The sequence below is a fragment of the Oryctolagus cuniculus genome, chromosome 3 (genome assembly GCF_051225735.1).
Source record: "Oryctolagus cuniculus isolate XC-2025 breed Fujian yellow rabbit chromosome 3, ASM5122573v1, whole genome shotgun sequence".
Classification (NCBI taxonomy): Eukaryota; Metazoa; Chordata; class Mammalia; order Lagomorpha; family Leporidae; genus Oryctolagus; species Oryctolagus cuniculus.
The window spans coordinates 144,511,093-144,520,435 of NC_142869.1; the positions used below are offsets into that span (position 1 = coordinate 144,511,093).

At 40.6% G+C, this 9,343-nt stretch overlaps 1 long non-coding RNA gene across 1 annotated transcript in view; it reads right to left on the bottom strand.

Annotated features, from left to right (window-relative positions):
• LOC149127542 (uncharacterized) overlaps window positions 1-8,470 on the bottom strand; it is a 53,438-nt gene extending 44,968 nt beyond the window's left edge. The window contains exon 1 of the long non-coding RNA XR_016231720.1: window positions 7,966-8,470. This is a non-coding gene — a long non-coding RNA (uncharacterized LOC149127542). The remainder of the gene's footprint in view (window positions 1-7,965) is intronic.
• Between the last annotated feature and the right edge of the window lie 873 nt (window positions 8,471-9,343).

The following is a 9,343-nucleotide window of genomic DNA, read 5'->3' on the forward strand; positions in this document are numbered from 1 at the left end:
CGTTTGAGCATATTCCAACCAAAGATTACATACAGCTCCAAAGGAATAAGTTAACATGTCACTCCTTACTCCAGCACAGAGCTCCTCCAAGACTCACATTAATTCTAAGTTAAAAATAACCAACTGTCCAGATTTTTGAGAGATTTGATTCATTGCAGTAGGCATAGGTAGCTGATGAGAGATGACTGGAGAGAAAGAGAAAGCAGAATTAAGTACATCACCATTGCTGTCTAACCACCCCATCACCTGTGATTTATTCTCAATGTTTCCAGGACATTTCCCAGAGGAAGGTGGAAGCTAGAACGAGGCAGGAAGAGAGGGAGAGAATGATCATAGATTTGACCTAAATGAAGTTTCTCCTTGTCAACTAGTGTTTTTGTTTAATATTATCAATAACATTCTTATCAATGATATTTCAGACATTAATTAACATTAATGGGGATATTGTGGTGCACTAGATTAAACCACTGCTTGGGACACCCACCTACCATATTGAAGTGCCTAGCTCAAGTCTAGGATCCTCTGTTTCTGGTCCAGATCCTCAATTAATGTGCCTGGGAAGGCAATGGATAAAGCATCCATTAATTAATGTGCCTGAGAAGGCAATGGATAAAGCATCCATTAATTAATGTGCCTGAGAAGGCAATGGATAAAGCATCCATAATTGGGTCCCTTCTGTCCATGTAGAAGACTGGATAGAGTTCCCAACTCCTGGCTTCTGTTTGCAGCACCAACATCCCATATGGAAGCCGGGGAGTGCCAACTGCTCCACTTCCTATCCAGCTCTTCTGCTTAAGCAGCAGAAGATGACCCAAGTGGTTGGGCCCCTACACCCACATGGGAGACCAGGGAGAAGCTCCTGGATCCTGGATCCTGGATCCTGGCTTTGACTTGGCCCAACACCAGCTTCTGTGTGGTGAGCATTTGAAACGTAAATCAGCAAAAAGAATATCTCTCTCTCTTTCTCTCTCTCCTCTTTCTCTGCCTTTCAAATAAATAAATTTTTAAATGACCTGAGATTTTGAAAAATTGTTAACAACCCTAGGATCTGAGGCTCATTTGCAAGTGAAAAAGTCTATTTCTCTCTTTTTTTAAGATTTTATTTGAAAAGTAGAGTTTTTGAGAGGTGGAGTTACAGACAGACAGAGGGAGAGACACAGAGAAAGGTCTTCCATCAGCCGGTTCACTCCCAAATGGCAACAACAACTGGAGCTGGGCAGATTGGATGCCAGGAGCCAGGAGCTTCTTCTGGGTCTCCCGTGCGGGTGCAGGGGCCCAAACATTTGGGCCATCTTCTGCTGCTTTCCCAGGACATTACTAGGGAGCTGGATAGGAAGTGGAGCAGCCGGGACTCCCTAGTGCCCATATGGGATGCTGTAGGCAGAAGCTTAACTTACTATGCCACAGTGCTGGTCCCCAAAATCTATTTCTTTATGGCCACCTTTCAGAGCACCTCCAGCATGTCTTTGCTGTTAGAAAAGGAAGGACCCATGGCTAGCCAATAATAATAAAAACAGAAAGGCTAACAATTCATATGAAAGAGTGTGTGGATATCTTTGGTCATAATAATGTTTCCTGCTTACTGATTCACATTTGGACTCTACCATTGTGCCTATAGGATTTCTTTACTTTGAGTGAATCATGTTATTGAGTCCTAGAATCTTTTCCCACCTTGACTCTTTCCTGGTTGGATTCCACTGCTTCTGAATATACTACTAACCAGAGCAACATCCTTCATTAAAAACAATAGGAGTGGGTGTTGTGGCACAGTGGGTTAAACAACCCCTTGAGACACCTCAGTGCCAGTTAAGAGTCCTGGCTACTCTACTTTTGATCCAGCTTCCTGCTAATGTGCCTGAGAAGGCAGTAAAAGATGGTCTAACTACATGCGTCCAGACCACCCACTTGGGAGACTCAGATGGAGTTTCTGGCTCCTAGCCTCTGCCTGGCCCTGATCCAGCTGGTGCAGCCATTTGGGGAGTGAGCCAGAGGAAAGAAGATCTCTCTTTCTCATTCTGCCATTCAAATAAACAGATAGATAATTTTTAAAAAACTAAAATATAGGGGCTGGCACTGTGGCATAGCAGGTTAAGCCACTACTCTGCAGGGTGGCGTCGGCAGACTCGAATCTACCAGTTCAAGTCCCAGCTGCTCCATTTCTGATCCAGTTCCCTGCTAATGCACATGAGAAGGCAACGGAAGATAGCCCAAGTGCTTGGGCCCCTGTGTGCGGGAGACCTTCATGAAGCTCCTAGCTCCTGTTTTAACCTGGCCAGTCCCAGCCATTGCCTCTGCCTTTCCCTCTCTGTAAATCTGTCTTTCAAACAAATAAGTAAATCTTTAAGAAAGCTAAAATATAAAAAAAAAAAAAAATAACATTAGCTAGCATTTATGATGTGCTAAACATTTAATTTTCACAGAAGTCACATCAGGGAAGGAGTAACACACTACAAAGTTATAGATAACCAAAATGGAAACTTCTGGCCGGTGCCACGGCTCACTTGGCCATTCCTCCGCCTGCGGCGCCAGCACCCCGGGTTCTAGTCCCGGTTGCTCCTCTTCCAGTCCAGCTCTCTGTTGTGGCCTGGGAAGGCAGTGGAGGATGGCCCAAGTGCTTGGGCCTGCACCTGTATGGGAGACCAGGAGGAAGCACCTTGCTCCTGGCTTCAGATCTGTGTAGCGCACCGGCCGCAACACGCCGGCTGTAGTGGCCATTTAGGGGGTGAACCAACGAAAAAGGAATTACTACTTTCTCTCTCTCTCTCTCTGTCTAACTCTGCCTGTCAAAAAAAAAAAAAAAAAAAAGGAAACTTCTCTCAGTCCATTCATGAAGCTGCCAGGTGGATGCACTTTCATTGAAAGATAACTTTTTCATTCTTTCACTCAGGTTTTTATGAAATATTGCTTACCTCGCTGGATTACATCTAGAAATCATCATTCCTATAGGGTTTCCTCCCTATGATTGCTTCAATCTGAGCAAATCATTTTACTGAATCCTTGAATCTAGTCCTAGGCAATGACTAGATTCTAGAGCAAAAAGACAAAAAAAAAAAAATTAAACATTTGACCCTTAAGTGGCACAGTTGTGAATAGGGTCAAGCACAATTAGGCAAGTACCCAGTTACACTAAACTAGAAAAAACATACTTCAGAGGAAATCATGAGCAGTTTTAGCTTTTGATGAAATGTCTTTAGGGAAGTTCTTTACTCTGTCCTTAAAGGTGATATCTTAATGATATCTTGTAGATGGGATTGAATAAAGTAACCCTGTATTCATGCTTCTGGCAAGTCCTGACCATTAGTGAGCTGACTGAAAACCAGATACTTCAAATTCACATGTAAATCATGCGAAACATTTTCTACTGAAGTATGGGTTTAAGCTGACTTGTATCTCAAGAAGTATGTGCTCGTATTTTAAAGATTTATTTACTTATTTATTTATTTGAAAGGCAGAGTTACAGAGAGAGAGAGAGAGAGAGAGAGAGAGAGATCTTCCATTTGTTGGTTCACTCCTCAAATGGCCACAACAGCCAGAGCAGGGCAGATCCAAAGCCAGAAGCCAGAAGCTTCTTCTGGTTCTCCCACACACTTGGACCATCTTATGCTGTTTTTCCCAGGTGCATTAGCAGGGAGCTGGATCAGAAGTGGAACAGGGATTCAAACTGGATGCCAGCACTGCAGGTGGTGGCTTTACCCTCTATGCTACAGTGCCAGCCCTGAAGTATATGTTCTTGAGATATCTATGTTTGTTTGTACAAGAATTTTCCTGAAGGATATAACAGGATAGACACACAAAACTGAGATTCTCTTCTGTTTGTAACACTATGAAGTTTTCGACAAGGAATTGGACTGAATTTAGAGAAAGTTTACCTAGAGTAAGTGGGCTTCATCCTAGGAATACTGTTATGAAAGGCTGAATGATGTGGGTTGTGGATGCTTACTGTGAACTGCTGAGCATCTCTTGGTCTGTTCTTGATGCTGAGAGCAAACTCCCTTTAAGGAAAAGAATAGAATCTCTCTCAGTCATCTGAGGTATTGGATTTTGATTAGAAAATATTACCGTGCTTTGTTAGTCCACAAGGAGGTGGGCCTAGGTTATAAGCTGTAGAAATGCCTGCAGATAACTCTATAGAAGCCTACCAGGAAAAAGTACATGCTTTGCAAAAAGGGTTTGTCCAGAAGCTCCTGAAACTTGCTATAGAGAGTTGTTTGTTCCATCTGCTCGATTCAAGCTGTTCTTAAGCCTTCAGTAAAACCTGGTTAAATTCCAAAAACCTAGCATTTGCTATAACTCCGAATATTGCTTCTTCCATGTGGATGAAATAGGTATATCTGCAGAGATATCATCAGATTTTTGCTGTCCCTGCAGAGAAATCAATCCCAGCTTTTTACATGTTTGTTTTATTTTTGTATTTCATGACAATTATTTTTGGTTTGTTTAAACATTTGCTATCTTTTTCCCATAAACAGACTGCAGACTATTTCAAAGAAAGGACCATGGGGCCAGCACTGTAGAATAGCCAGTAAAGCCACCGCCTGCAAAGCAAGCATCTTATTTAAATACCAGTTCAAGTCCTGGCTGCTCCACTTTCAATCCAGCTCCCTCCAATAACCTGGTAAAAGTAGTGGAAGATGACTTAACTGTTAGGGCCCCCTCCACTCAGTTGGGAGACCTGGATGCAGCTCTTGGCTCCAGCCTTCATCCTGGTTCAGCACTGGCTGCTGTACCCATCTGGGGAGTAAACCAGAAGATGGAAGATCTCTTTCTGTACCTCTCCCTTTCTGCTACTCTGACTTTCAAAATAGATAAATATATCTTTTTAAGGAGGACTATGGATGCCCGATTTGCTGTTGAACATCCTTGACCTAGAACAGTGGCCAGGACAGAAGCGATGCTCATAAAAGATTCTTTGAACAAGTAAGTGGTGTTATTGACAGTGGAAGCAGTAGAATAATGATAAAGCTAATGAAAGAAAGAGTCAAAATCTTAACTGAAAATCAAGTTCATTTAATTTTGGAATTGAAATGAGAAATTGTGATCACCCAAAACAACCAGAAAAGTCAAGCCAAATTTCAGTATAAGTGTGCATCCATATGTAAGAATGGGCATAGTCCCAATTAAAGGGGCAGTGGAAGTCTCAATAGTAAAGTTTCTGTAAGTTTATATCCAATGAAATGGGGCAATCACATGCTTGTGGTAGATATGGATATATACAGACCTAATAAATCCCTCAGTCCTCATATTATATCCTTATTCTTAAGTCATGAACATGTTCATAATCAAAATTTTTAGGTGGGGTGGATTAGCTGGTTTAAGGTAATGCACGCTTCTTTCTTTTAAAAGGAAGGGAGGGACTTCTCAAGAGGTCTTCCGCCTCTTGTGTGGGACAGTAACTAGATTTATTACTTGGTCCACTGATCTAATGAGAGGGATGAAGTTACAGCAGTATTTATGCTTGAGAACAAACCAGAAATCCTTTGATCTTGTCAAAAATAGGAGGGTTGGGAAAATAAAAAGAACTGGGAAAATGTGCAATAGTCACAAAGTTTTACAACCTAGCCCCCCTGACATTTTCATCAGTAGTAATCCATCACCAATGCAAGGGGATTTCAGATGGCAGCAAGCCACCCCTGACTCCCAACTCTGATTATAAATTCTGATGTGATTGCCCAGCCATTGCCACTATTGATTAAAAGCGTTAATATGGAATAATGATTCCTTCTTTGTTCCTATTTTATTCTTTCAAAATCTAGCACTTTGAGTTCTGACATTTTGGATTCAGTTGTCAGTATCTGAGAAGCAGCAGGCAGAAATTCATTTTCAAGTTTTGCAAAAACATGAATAAGAATAGGTTTCATCTATGCAATCTCTTAGCAGTTTCAGAGAGAATAATGGTCAGGGAAGTCACACCAAGGACATCTGTCCCTGAGTCTTGGATCTGTCTTGGTGGTGAGAGGCTGCCTTGTAAACCAAACTGACTGCACCGATATGAGCTCCTTTGGCTCCCAACCTGCCAAGGCTCTTTTGCAAAAGAGCACCTTTAGCATGTTCGTGTCAATTCTTCCTTCTCTACCTTTTGGTTTTCCTTTATGATGTGTCTGCTAGAGAATAAATCGATTGTGACCTCCATGCTTTCCAAAATAAATCACTAAATCAAGAAATATGATTCGGTAGATTACACAAATGGATGGTTGTGTGCAAGGCAGAAACAAGAAGTGTGCCAGCCCTCCCCCACAGATTTTTCAGAAAATTCATCCACAGAGAAGCATTTATCTTCTGTGGTGTAATCTTCTTCACAGTGCCATCAACATTCTCAATAATTACCATATTCTAGCTCACATGTTTGATTGCCTTTTGTGCTCTTTGAGAAAGAACAATACAGCCTGTTTTGTCTTAGTGTTCTGCAAGAGCAATTTTGTATCGTTAGACCAGGCTCCCAAATATCTTCTTGAATACAAAGGACTCTATTCTTCCATTCAATGTGAAGAATTGTACAAATAACAACTCATACACATCACTTGATTGTGAGGAATAAATAACACTCCTAAAATATCAAACACATCATTTAAAATTACTTAAATCAATCATTTAAAATCTATTGTCACACCTCAAACATTTGAATTGGAAAATTTAAGCATTAACATTACAGAATATTAATACAGTACATACCATGGACCATTTCCAACTTCATAAAATTTAATTTTAAAAGTCCACAAATTTCCAGAAAAACCTACATATTTTCCTAAAGTTTCAATCATGGCAGGACTTATACTTTTGAAACCGGACTTGAAAATCTACCAAATCAGACCCCAATCCTGTTTGTGAAATTCTAACTCTGTTCCCAGCAACAAACGGATTGTACCTTAAAGAAATGTCTGTTCAGATATAATTTTATGCATTTCCAAACCCTCTCTTTCACTTACCACATGGTGAAAATATTATTGCACATTATCATGCATCCATCTGTATTCCAGATATTTCTGTTTTAGCACGCATGTAACTCATACTTTTATTTAAAAGATGCTAAATTTGATCATGATATTTTCTACTTAATTGTTTGAGAGAGTTACTTACATTTCTGTTTAGTAGAAATGTTGTATTTGAGTGATAAGGTAAATACGAGAGTGAATATTGATTATTTTGGTGACAAAGAGTCATTTATAGCTACTTATGTTTGTTGGATTTTTTATTATTTAATTTATAACTGTTTGCAAGTCTTTCAAAAAGTCCTTTTGTCTGTCTGCGTGTCTATCTAACATGTATCTATTATCTGTCATCTCTGTCCTGAAAACCCAACAGAATTTGCAGACTAAACTTCATCCATCCTTTCTTTTGAAAGTAAAAGTGTAGAAGTTCAAAAAGTACTAAACGTATCCCCAAAATGTGTGTTTCAATGGAAAACTATGCATCTTCTATAGTATACACGTCCCAGTGATCATCCTCTAGGCCTCTTTGTTAGCTTTGAGAAATTTTACAATGCTGTGAGTTGTAGGTAACTGATTCCAGATTTTTCTTCTCCCTAGGTTATTTAATCGGCTTCATCCACCATGTGGAAAAGTGACTTCTGATTTCATTTGCAATTCCTTTCAAAATATGTATTAACTTATGCTGCTTTAACATTTCCTTTGAATTGGTCATAATATCTGCCTGGCTCACTCATTCCACAAGTGAAATAAACCTCTTTAACATGTATTCACTTTTAGAGACATAGGAGAGCCACGATTTTACATTTACTCTGAAAATTATTTTTCCAAACTAAGACAATTGCCAAATATTGGACTATCCAGTAGCACATGCCAAGACAGAGACTGGGGTATAAGACATTGATTAGAGAGTAATAACTGTGAAAGGGAAAGTGAAGAGTCAGCATTGGGTGGAGGAAAAGTAAAATTGCAAAGCAGGCCTGGGACTGCTCATCCCAACCCAGTGGGCAGCCCACAATCAAATTTCATATTTGTCACTTACCTTTTAGGCTTCAGTCACACTTGTTGGCTGCCTCCAAGTCTGTGACCACAGCCACCAGGGTCCCTGCCACAGAAGCAGAATCTGCCTCTTTCTTCTTCCTCTTTTCACATGCTTTGACATGCCCTTAGAACACCTACCTGCCACCACGTAACTTGTGAGCTGCACTTTCAGGAACCAGCTCAGGGTTAGCAGGAGTCCTGGAGAATGTTTCTGCCTGGAGCTGCTGGGCTGGTCGCAATGCAACTGCACTTGGAAGTGACAGTGAGGCACACAGATACAGCCCACTAACTGCCATATGTTCCTTCTCAGATCTTTGAAAGGTCGACAGCCTCAGCAAGACGGTGGTCACAAGGGAGGTGGTCAGCAGGAAAAGATGGGAGTGCAACAGGATGTTAGGCCCCCAGGCTGTGATTTTAAAAAATTCCACTTGCCAATTTCATGAAAACATATAACTATGTGGACATGTGGCTAGCTTTCTCCCTGGGGCTCATCCCGAAAAGTAAGCTTCCTTCTCTTCACAGCAAATCTGCTTCTAAGTACAGGCAGCCCCTCTGTAGCTGCAGATTGCACAGATTTAACCCACCACAGGGAGAAAATATTTGGGGAAAAAATGTGTCTGTACTGAACACATAGATTGTTTTCTTGCCATTATTCTCTAAACAATACAGTACAGCAGCTGTGTACATATTTAAACATTTACATATTTATATTACATTGGGCGTTATAAATCATCTAGAGATGATCTGGTGTGTATGAAATATAGGCACAGGTTATATGCAGACTCTAGAGTGTTGTACAGAAGGGACTGGAGGCTTTGTGGGTTTGGGTATCTGCAGAAGGACCTGGAACAAATCAGCAATGGCAATGAAGGACATCTGTATGTATATAAATATGGGGTCACGGGGCAGGGGGAGCACAGAAGACAGAGTGACTAATCCTGCCTGCACCAACAAGAGGCACACTTTACACAGGAGATATTTAGTCTTGCTAGGCAGAGAAGAGGCAGCAGGTAAAGAGAAAATACTGGGTTTACGAATCAACAGGAAATACTTAAAATGACTATAACTTTCAAGATCTAGTTTGGACAAACATTCTGAGTTCAAATGTTTATCTCAGTCTCAGCTGTTTTCTGAAAACCAACTGCATTTAGAAAACAGGAATGTAAATATTCTGAGAATAGACTCTTTCATTGGATTATTACTTCCTCTGTAAACTTTGACCTTCATAGCATACTTGCCTTGCTTCCCAATAGGGACAAAGCTAGCATTTGAGCTAGAATGGTTTTTAAAGGAGACATGAGCAGCCAGCAGGAATATTCTGTTTGGAATATGTATCAAGAAATCAGTGTATTTTTTATTCCTCTCCTAGGCTCTGAGGA